Source organism: Pteropus vampyrus, unplaced genomic scaffold (genome assembly GCF_000151845.1).
Source record: "Pteropus vampyrus isolate Shadow unplaced genomic scaffold, Pvam_2.0 Scaffold113, whole genome shotgun sequence".
NCBI classification, from domain to species: Eukaryota; Metazoa; Chordata; class Mammalia; order Chiroptera; family Pteropodidae; genus Pteropus; species Pteropus vampyrus.
Window position 1 is genome coordinate 4,125,147 of NW_011888894.1, and position 11,292 is coordinate 4,136,438.

The following is an 11,292-nucleotide window of genomic DNA, read 5'->3' on the forward strand; positions in this document are numbered from 1 at the left end:
TCTCTTTAGCTGCCTCTTTTAATATTTATCTAGAGGCCAACTAGGGAGATACGCCTCCAACCTAAACTAGTCTTTCTGTTGTAACCCAGCTCTCAGTGGAGCATTATTACCTTGTCCTGCCTGATGGACAGAATGATGATTTTTTCTTGAGTCTTATGGCTTTCCTCTACTGCAGGCCGACTTTGCGTGTTTTGCTTTGCTCATTTATGTTCCCCAACAGTGTTAACATCTGAGTGTTTCTCTTGGCAAAAGATCTATAGCAGCACGGTTCCAAGTGTTGCCTTCCAGGGCCCTTTGGAAGAATGTAGATTGGGTGGGATCCCTGCATGTCACTGGTGCTGCACAGCATTGGCACATCACATCTGTCATATGGACCTGTGGTCACACGATCTTTGACCACATCAGTCAGTGACTTTAGCTAGAGGATGGCAGCTTTGAGATGTAATATGCTTTCCTCTGAAAAGAGCCTCTGTGCTTCTCTTCCTCTGTATAGCAAGGTTTCTGACTTCTCAAAGCCTAAGGATACACTGGGTTCCAAATAATATGACCCCTACCAGTACAGCCTGAATGTCCACCATTAGAAAGTTCAGATTTTTTTGTTCTTTTGTTTACCCCAAAATTATTATTTATCTTACATAATTATTTATCTTACATAAAAAAAACCCCACTTATTTATCACATCAGTTTCATCTTTAGTAATCGTACTAAGCATCAGTGACTATAAAGGAAAGGAAATGCTCAGGACAAAGTCTAGAGGAGAGAGAATGATGGGAGTGGCCTGGGCCGAGAGGCAGCCTTGGTCTAGAATAAAGTCAGCCTGTGTTGGGAACCCTGGAAACTGTGAAGTAAAGGGCAACAATTGGGGGACTCAGATGTCACAGAAGAGTCAGACAAGCTGGTATCTAATGGAGAAGGTAAAAGCACTGCTCAAGATGTGTAGCAGCATAAGGAGCAGTGTGAGATTTTTCTCGTGCATGGGCCCAAAGACTTTAAGTAGCAAGTTGGTAAGGGTCACGCTGATATACTCAGTGAAGGCACCATCCTCATTCTCACTCTGTTGCACTGTCACCAGCTAGAGGCTCTCTGCTATCTCCTTGTTCCCCTGTTACCTCTAGAATACATGTGTCCAAAAAAGAGAGACTCTTGATCTTGAACTTTGAATAACTCATTTCCAGTTTGCCTTTCTTGGTACCAAGTCTGGACACACGGTGGCGAGGGAAGATGATGATACGCTGGAGCTGAGGCAGTGAGTCGAGGAAGTCGAACCCCTTGAGCATGAAGAGTAGCGTCGTCTTGCTGAAGTGTCCCAAGATGCCCACCATGGCAAAGGTCATGCTAGCAAAATAATAGAAGATATCTCCCACAAATACCTGTGATGGGTACCAGTTATGGTAGAGCAATCCTAATGTGGTAAAAAAAAAATAGGTATCATGAAAGAAAGGGAAAAGATATGACCATCCTGACAATCACCTTTCAGCTCCACCAGGTTTTTTTTGTTTGTTTTTTACAAAGTATCAGCTCGTTTGACTACAGCATGTTTATATTTTAAAAGCAATTTCTTTTTTTTTTAAATTTTGGATCCTTGTGTGAGATAAAATAAATAGTGTTAACCCTCACTCCATAAGAAACTGAGACAAAGATTTTGACTTGCTTATGATAATAGTCATGCTGCAGCCAACCTGGGGAGGTTTGCTTCCTCCCAGGCCTCAGATGCTTCCCACATCTTTGTCCAGCTTGTGATTGGGCTTTGACTGGTCATACACACTGACCTGTGGCTCAAGAAGAACATAATTTTAATGGTCAGGGCAGTGCACCATGGGTACCCAAGTTTTATGATATCCAGCTGCAGAATGTATCATCATGTCTCTGAGGCCTCACTTGTTGAGATCATCGTTCGGCTCTGGTGTACCATCTGTTGTCCGGGTCTTCCTAAGTGATTTTCTGGGCTGGCTCCCCTTTTCACTGGGAATGGAAGGAGCTGTTAAAAGCCCAGCCCATTCTTTTCTGCACTGTAAAGCCATCAGGACTTAATTAGGAAGAAATTCCTCAACAACAATTGATTTGTTCAACTATCATTCAATTTGAAGTACTCTCTTTTTATTAAAAATTACTTGAAAGTTGTTAGGTGCCCAGCTTTGGGTTTCTTGAGTATGTCTCCATCTATTTTATATCCTGTTCTTAGCAAGTTTTCCATAATTACAATGTAGTTTGAAAACTACTTCTTATGAGAATTCGTTAGAATCTTTCATTTAACATTGATTCTTCTTAGATATCTGTAGATCTTGATAACTAAATTAAAATATAGAGTTGAGTAACCTGACAGCTTTGAGTTTTCAGAAAGTGTTTCAAACTATTATTCAGTATGCAAGCCTCTGGAAAATCTACTGCATGTTTGTCTCTAGCTCCTTTCCCCTGAATTTTTAGTCTCCTTTGTATTTAGAGCAAAGTTGCAACCATATGTTTTTGATTCATTTATAACTAACGTTAGGAGTTAGCTCATGAAGCAATTGTTTTGTAACATGTACTCAAAGTTGTATGTAATCTATTTTAAGCCTTTTTTCTTCTTTGAACAAGGAAACAATTCTTTTTGAAAATTTACCTGAAAATCAAAAATTGGCCTCAAAATGGGTTAATCTGTGCATCTGTATTTTTAAAAGCTCCTCAAGTGATTCTGATAATCAGCCTAATTACTGAAAATAATTTGCGAACTCTGCAGACACATACACACACACACGAATGCACCATTATCAAGAGGAAAGTGAGGTCCAATCTAGGCCACAACACTCTATCCTCATCTCCTGAAATCTGACTCTGCCCTTCCTTTAGTTTTGAGAGTATATCTCAGGTAAATCAGCAAGCAGCTTTAATTCTGCTACACAATACAGAGTATTTCTTTTATAAAATCTCAAACCAGAGCCTGAGGTGGGAGAACAACACAGAATAAATGGGTATGAAGATCTATAATTGTGGAGAAGTGTTTTGCTGGCATTCCTTTAATCTTTTACTTATAGCTCGCAATTTCACTATGTGCTTAATGATGAAAGTCCAGTGTCATCGCTAGGGCATTGACATATGCTTAAATCCTTTAAACCTTTAAAAACTTATATTATGTACATTTCACTGCCTTTTGGAGTCCTGTCAATACTCTCAATGGAATTTCTCAAATGTTCCAATGGAGTTTAATAAACAGGTTGGTGATCGCTCCAACTCCAGGGCATAAGATAGAATGCTAAGCTGGGAAATTCACCTTTCCAGCCAGGGCATTGCCTTCCTAGGAACACCCAGTACCAGGAATGACTTTTAGTCTCAAGACAATGTGTGGGAATGGGTCCAACTTGATTTTAGCAATTAAACGAACCAGGTAAAAGCTCTTCTTATGATTTTACTAGATTAGCATTTTCGACAGCCATTAATGAGCCCAGTCCTATGCAATTTTATAAATGAAGGGATTCAGGCTATAATTATGTGTAAATCCTCCCCAAATTACCTGCTCTAGTCAGAAGGCATGATGTGAAAGAGGAAACAATAATGTTTTGGAAAATGATGACATTCTGTAAATAAAATCTGGCAACAAAAGTTCTTGGCAAAATTAATGCTTAATTTATTGCTACATGAATCAGAAATTAATTCTTCCTCAATCCTTCTTATATTTCTGAACTATGACATCGTTAACAGAGTCTGAACACTCTACAGGTACCTAGACTCTTAATACAATAAGCCAAAATGAAAATAAATGGTTGAAGAGGAAGCAAATTAGTTTTCTTGAAATTTTCTGGAGAATTGAGTTTACATTAACTAGAATGTATGAGGTTGCCAAAGGGTATAGGGGTTAGGGGATGCACGAAGAATTATTATGACTTCCACGTCCATAGGGACTTTTGTGTTCCCTGGGTGATAGTAAACACCAAACACTGAAAGTATATATCGGCAAGGAGACATTTTTGCTGGAACTGTTTTACATTCAGCTTTTTTCATGACTTTTTCTACCTCCAACAAGTGATGCATGTTCTGAATCTGCTTCTGGTATCTTTTCCAGCCTATCCATCCCTTTGTCTGCTAGTCTTCCAACCAAATATCAGAGAAGTATAAAATATTCAAGTGTTCTACTTAGGAAAATATATTTGCTATCGCTGTTATTTGGCAAAATACCTTCATGGGATGTTTTGGTTGTGAAAATTTAAGCCCTAGATCAGCATCTAAATGGAGGAAGCAAAATAAAGGAGAAACCGAATTGTTCTTATATGGAAAAAAAATGTGAGAACTTTTTTGTGTGAGAAGCAAGAGAGAGGGAATGATGGACCCAGAAAAATTGGAAACCTACAAGGAGATCAAGGAAAAGAGGGTAGAATAGCAACATGTTGGGGTATAGGGGCTGGCCGGGGTTATGCGCAAGGGCTTTTCATGACAGCGATATTTAAGATTACATTTTAAATTGATTGCTTCACTGTTCAGTGCTGCAACATAAGCTCCAAAGTATCACTAAAATTAGGTAGAGTCAATCACACATACCTGTTTGTGTGGATAATCATTGACAGAGGAATTAAAAGGATACGGGGCTGCATTCAACATTAGGGTCAACCTAGGGTTGTGAGAAGATTGTCACAGGAGATGAGACTCTGGCAAAGAGTCTGAATTCTGACAAAGCAGAATATTATAGTAGAAGTGAGTTAAGACACAAATAAAGCCCTGAGACCCCTCTACTCTTGTCTGAGCTGCCACCTCTCTCATAGGACCCACTAGGCTAATCTTTCAACCGATCTTGCTGTTCTCCCTCTTGTCCTGCTATAGTTCATTCTCCACAACAGCAACTGAAATAAATTTTTTAAAATGTAAATTAGAATACGGCAGAATAGGAGTTTTCTACTATCATCCTCCCATAGAACAATAATTTTGACAGCCACTCACAGATGAGAGCACCTTTGTGGGAGTCTAGAAGCCCAGTGGAGAAGTTCCAGCACACTATTGGAGCAAAAATATCTAAGAATAGATACATTGAGGAGAGTAAGAAGAACAGATTCACTTTATCCATGCTACCGTTTTCCCAAAGCACCACAGTTTAGTGCTGAGAGAGACTCCCTTACCTTGTGATTTTCCCACAGGGGAAAATGAGAGCATAATCAGTGAATGCTCAGACTTCCCTAGCCATGTGGGATGCTGCTCAAGAGACCCACTTCTTTCTTGACCCACTCAGAATACTGAGGTGATTGACATAGCTGAGGGGTTGGGAGAGGCTGGTAGCATAGCAACCAGGACTCATAACTCTTCAATGGGCCATGAATCTTACTAACCTGCTTTGTGGATACCATCAGGAAGCAGCCCACAAGCTACTTTAGACTCATCACCTGTGGACTTCCCCATGCCTCACCCATCGCCCAGGTTGGCTCCCTAAGTGCACTCTTACAGACAGTGAGTACAAGCCTTTACCTATGGCCATGAGCACACACAGAAAGCTGGTTCAACTCTGTGGGAATCCGAGAAGGCTCACAAAGTTGAGCAATTCATGGCACCGCCCTTGGGAAGTTCTCAGCACCAGTCTGGCTTTGCAGAATTGGTAGAAGGCATTTAGTCTAAAGAATTTCCCTTCAAGAGGGAACAAGAAGTATGGACACTACAAGAAAAAGGAGACTACAGGCCTATATGCCCAGTGAATAAAGAAGCAAAAATCCCCAACAAAATACTGGCAAATTGAATTCGACAGCACATTAAAAGTATCCTACACCATAATCAAGTGGGATTTATCCCTGGGATGCAAAGATGGTTCAACATATACAAATCAATAATTGTAATACATCATATTAACAGAATAAAGGATAAAAATCATAGTCACTTCAATAGATACATTTGACATAATGCAATATTCTTTCATGATAGAAACTCTCAGAAATGTAGGTGTAAAAGTAATGTACCTCACCACAATAAAGACTATATATAACAAGCTCGCTGCTAGCATTATGTGCAGTGCTGAAAAATTGAAAGCTTTTCCTGTAAGAGCAGGAATAAGGCACCACTCAGATCAGGAGAGCTGACCCACTCTTACCACTCTATTCAACATGGTAGTGGAAGTTCTAGCCAGAGCAATTAGTTAAGGGGGAAAAAAAAAAAGAGGCATCCAAATTAGAAAGGAAGAAATAAAATTGTCTCTGTTTGCAGATGATGTGATCTCATATATAGAAAAACTTAAAGACTCCCCCCGCACCAAATTAGAACTAATAAATAAATTTGGTGAAGTTACAGGGTACAAGGTCAACATTCAAAAATTAGTGGCATTTCTACACCCTAATAACAGATTATCTGAAAAAGAAATGAAGAAAATAATTTCATTTACAATGGCAGAAAAAAGACTAAAATATTTAGAAATAAATGTAATCAAAGAGATGAGAGATCTGTACATTGAAAACTGTAAAACAAAGAAAAAAAGAAATTGAAGAAAACACAAATAAATGGAAAGATATTTCATGTTCATGAATTAGAAGAATTAACATTGTTAAGATCTCCCTGCTGCCCAAAGCAAGTCACAGATGGAATGCAATCCCTATCGAAATTTCAGTGGCATTTTCCATGAAATAGAAAAAAAAAATCCTGAAAGTTCACATGGAACCACAAAAGACCCCGAATAGCTAAAGTAATCTTGAACAAAAATAACAGAGTTGGAAGTGTTAGACTGTATAATTTCAAATCATATCACAAAGCTATAATAATCAAAACAGTATGGTACTGTCATAAAAAAACAGACCTATAGACCAGTGGAATATAAGAGAGCATCCAGAAATAAAGCCATGCATACTCAACTGATCTTTAACAAAAGAATTAAGGATACACAATGGAGAAGGAATAGTCTCTTTAATTAATTGGGAAACTGGATGCCTACATGCAAAAGAATGAAATTGAACTCATACCATACAATGAAAATCAACTCTAATTGTATTAAAGACTTAAACATAAGACCTGAAACCATAAAACTCCTAGAAGAAAACAGGGATGGATCCTTGACATTAGTCTTGGTGACAATTTTTGTATTTGATACCAAAAGTAAAAGTAAATAAGTGAGACTACGTCAATGGAAAAGTTTTTGCTCAGCAAAACCAACCAACCAACCAAATCAAACAAAAAACACTCAACAAAATGAAAAAATAACTTTCAGAATGGGAGAAAATATTTGCAAACTATATATCTGAACAGGGGTTAATACTTGTACAACTCAATAGCAAAAGCAATGAATAACTCAATTTAAAAAATGGGAGAAAGGCCTGAATTGATATTTTCTCAAAGAAGATATACAAATGACCAACAGATATATGAAAAGGTGCTCAATGTCACTAATCATCAGGAAAATGCCAATCAACACCACAACAAGATATCACCTCACACCTATTAGTATGGCTACAATCAAAAGACAACAAATAACAAGTGTTGACAAAGATGTAGAGAAAAGAGAACCCTCATGCACTGTTTGTGGAATTATAAATTACAAATTGATGCAGACATTATGGAAACCAGTATGGCAGTTCATCAAAAAAGTTAAAAATAGAACTACCATATGATCCAGCGATTCCACTCTAGGTACTTATATGAAAAAAAACAAGAACACAAATTTGAAAAGATATATGAACTCCTTTGTTAATTGCTGCATTATTTACAATAGCTAATGTGTGAAAATAACCAAAGCGTGCATTGATAGATGAATGAATAAAGAAGATGTGAGATACACACACACACACACACACACACACACGTGCACGTGATGGAATACTACTGGTCCATAAAAGAATGAAATCTTGCCATTTGCAACAATATAGATAGACAAGTATAAAAAAATTACTTGTCCCTGAAGCTCTTACTTTTTGTTCTTCGCCATTTCATTTTTCTTCATAACACTTTTCATTATCTTCAGTTCATTCATTCATTCATTCATTCATGCATTTACTGCCTGTCTATTTCTGAGTGATTATCAGCCTCTAAGATGTCCCCAGAGATCCCTCTCTTCTGGTATTTATTTATGCTCTTGTGCAAATTCCTACCATCTTGAGTGTCACCTGGACCTAGTAACTCCTTTCTAATAAGTAGAAATCAGCAAAAGTAATGGCATTAGATTACAAAAAGACTGTGACTTTCATCTTGCCTTCTCTTGCCCTCTCTCACTCTCTCTCTCTCTTGGAATCATTGCTCTGGAGGCAGCAGACTGCCATGTTGTGAGTAGCCTAGGGAGAGGCCCATATGGCAAGAAATGGATGTTTCTGGCTTACCGCCAGCCAGGACCTGAGACCTGTAAACAACTACAAGAGTGAGTCAGATCCTCTCCCAGTTGGGCCTTGAGATGACAGCAGCTCCAGCTGACACTTTGTAACCTTGTGACCCTGAATCAGAGGACCCCGGCTAACCCTCAGAAGCTAGGAGATAATAAATACGTGTTGTTTGAAGTGACTAAGTTTGGGGGTAATTTGTTACACAGCAATTCATAACGTACATCTCCACTGCAATGTAAGCTCCATGGGGGAAGGAATTTTCCCTGTCTTGTTTGTCACTCTCTCCCAAGCAGATAGAATAATGTTTGGCACACAGAGACACCCAACAAGCATGGAGTTTAAATGAGTAATGAATATTGGGGTGGGGCAGAGGACACTGGATTTTGCAAAATATGTGGATCAAAGTTTGAGCCAATGTTGAAGTTTAAGGCTAAAGCTGTTCTTAGGGTGAAAAGTGACTCCGGAAGTCTGAGTACTCAAGTAATACACATTCTGCTAGTACCAGACTCATAATACTAATCTCTTGACCATAATTATTGACACTGGTCTATGTTGCTTAGCAAACCTTCACTGGACAAGCTCAAGCTGAGGGTAAGGACAACTTTACACAATCACTGTGTGGAAGAATGATTCAAATTTCCCACACTTTTCTCATCTGTAAAGACCTCACAGGGCTGTTGGTTACACAGAGTAAAATGCATAATGGGCTATGGTTTGATTTAATAAATGGTGGTCTCCTTCCCCTCAGGGAGCTTATTATGTGAGGATATAAGATTCATGCATAAGAAAGATAACTAACATGGGTGTAATGTTTGTAATGTTAAGTACCAGATGTTTTTGAAGCAAGAGTTATGACGGAATAATTATTTTCTGATTCTTCCTTCTGTAGTGTGAGGTGTTGGGTGCACATTTGTCACTTGAGAATAGCACCAGAAAACTCCGTAATTTTTCCTCATTAATGCTAGGGGGAAAAAATTGTTGAAAATTGCATAAAGTAATTACAACTTTGCTTATGAGAACCTAGAAAATGTAGTAGCAAAAATGACAAGATTGTAATGAATTTATTCCTACTACTGATTAATTATAATAAAGATAATTTCATGTGGTTTGAGGAAAATTCACTGTTCATAAAACCTAAGCGTCCATTTCTAGGAAAGATTGAGCAGGATCTCTCAATCCTTGTCTCCACAGGAAGAAACACACTGAAAAAAATGATTTCCTTCTAATGGTTTACTCTAAATTATAAAAAGAATTCTTTGGGATTCAAAGAGAAACTACTACTACTACTACTGCTGCTGCTGCTGCTACTACTACTATTACTGCTAATAAAACATTTTTCTTTTGCTATGTGCTGACTAATATTCACATGGTAATATTGCCTCTCTTGGACGGTAAGGGGAGAGAATGGATGTGAAATCATTTTAGAAATGTCCAGCTTTCTACAAGAAATTTTACTTCTAAAGGAAAATACCAGCATAATAGGAACCACATTGGAATCAGCACATTCAATATTTCAGAGAAAAAGTGACCATGGCTGTCTACACATATAGGCAGGTCATTCAAGCTCATTCAGAAATTCCATTTTCTGTCAGTGGTCTGCGTGTGTCCACATGGTGACAAATGAGCCAAACAGGGCTTTCAAGGTGTTGGCGCCACCAGTGAGTGCCAGATGGAATGTGGTGAAAGTTCTGATTTGTACCTTTCAGACCAGAGATCCTGGTCAAAATGGATGGGTCCTTCTGGCCACCTTTTGTAAGTACAGCCACAGGTATTTAGTTGAAACCTGTGGGTGAGAGAGACATAAACAGTTGCTATAAATTTGTGAGACCAGGAAGCCACAGGCCATTTAGTAAATGGCAAACCCAATGGCCCCCCAAAACAAAGAGTCTCTTTTCATCAGAATGATCAGACTCATTTGACAAATACTTATTGAGTGCCTACTCTCTGCCAGACATCATAGAGACCAACAAGTTCTCTTATTTAAAGAGTGAGGTGAGGGAGAAAAACTCCAAATCATGTGGGATGGCATGGACTTACCTGTGCACTGCAACCTGATGGAAAGGAAGAGACAGTGTCCTGGGACAGGCCCCACAACTTGAACATTGTGGCATCCATTCTGCTTATGATTCTTGGGGGTGCCACTTTTACAGGGTGAATTTTATTCCTTGGCTTGGTTGGGCCAAGACTTCACGTTTTGGAGCAAAGGCAGCTCTTGCTGTAGCATTTCATGAACAAGTCAATGATCTCAGTGGAAGTGAGAAGGCATCACTTTAAACTGAAATCTGAATTTCATCTCCCTGAGTTTATATGTTTGAGTAGCAACTACTGAGTCATAAAGTTAAAAAGGATGTTGCAAGTTAATTTACTCAGCACACTTCTGTCTTACACTATTTTAAAAGTTGAAAATATCTCCTATTAAAGCAGACTTTCTGAGAAGGAGAGGCCATTTCTCCTCCTCGTAACATATTGTTGTGTTTTGTTGCCTTCACAGTTAACTATTTTTAAAATCATATTTAACCTCAGTCCCTCCCACAGCATTTTATATCTATTCTAAAATATTTCGCCCCTGGATACTTGAATAATAGTTGATTACAAGCCTCATATGGCAGTTATTCAATTGCCGCCTCAGTGTTTTTCAGATTCAATTCCTCTTAATTTTTTTTGGTAACTAATGCTTATACATGAGCATGCTAAAAAGGATATTGAGCTGATACTCTGTGCCAGACATTAAACTAAGTGTTTTATCTAGATCATCTCAATCACTCCTCACAACAAGCCTTTTTATGTAGGTTCAATTATTTCCCCCATTTTATAAATTGGAAAACTGAGGCTTTCAGAGACATTTGTACTTTTCAAGAGACCACATCTAGGAAGTAATGAAACTAGAATGTGAATATGTTAAAGTTAAAATTTTCCAATTAACTGTAGAGATAAGATTGCCTACCATTTATGCTAATAGATCCAAGCATTACATTCAGTATTAAATAATCAACATATTACTTTTAAAAATAAACTTGGTCATGTTCTGTCTAATGTCCATTTGTCACTC

The 11,292-nt window shown here is 38.2% G+C and overlaps 1 pseudogene; it reads right to left on the bottom strand.

Moving 5' to 3' along the window:
- Window positions 1–868: 868 nt before the first annotated feature.
- On the bottom strand, window positions 869–1,489 carry LOC105295803 (annotated as a pseudogene).
- Window positions 1,490–11,292: the final 9,803 nt, after the last annotated feature.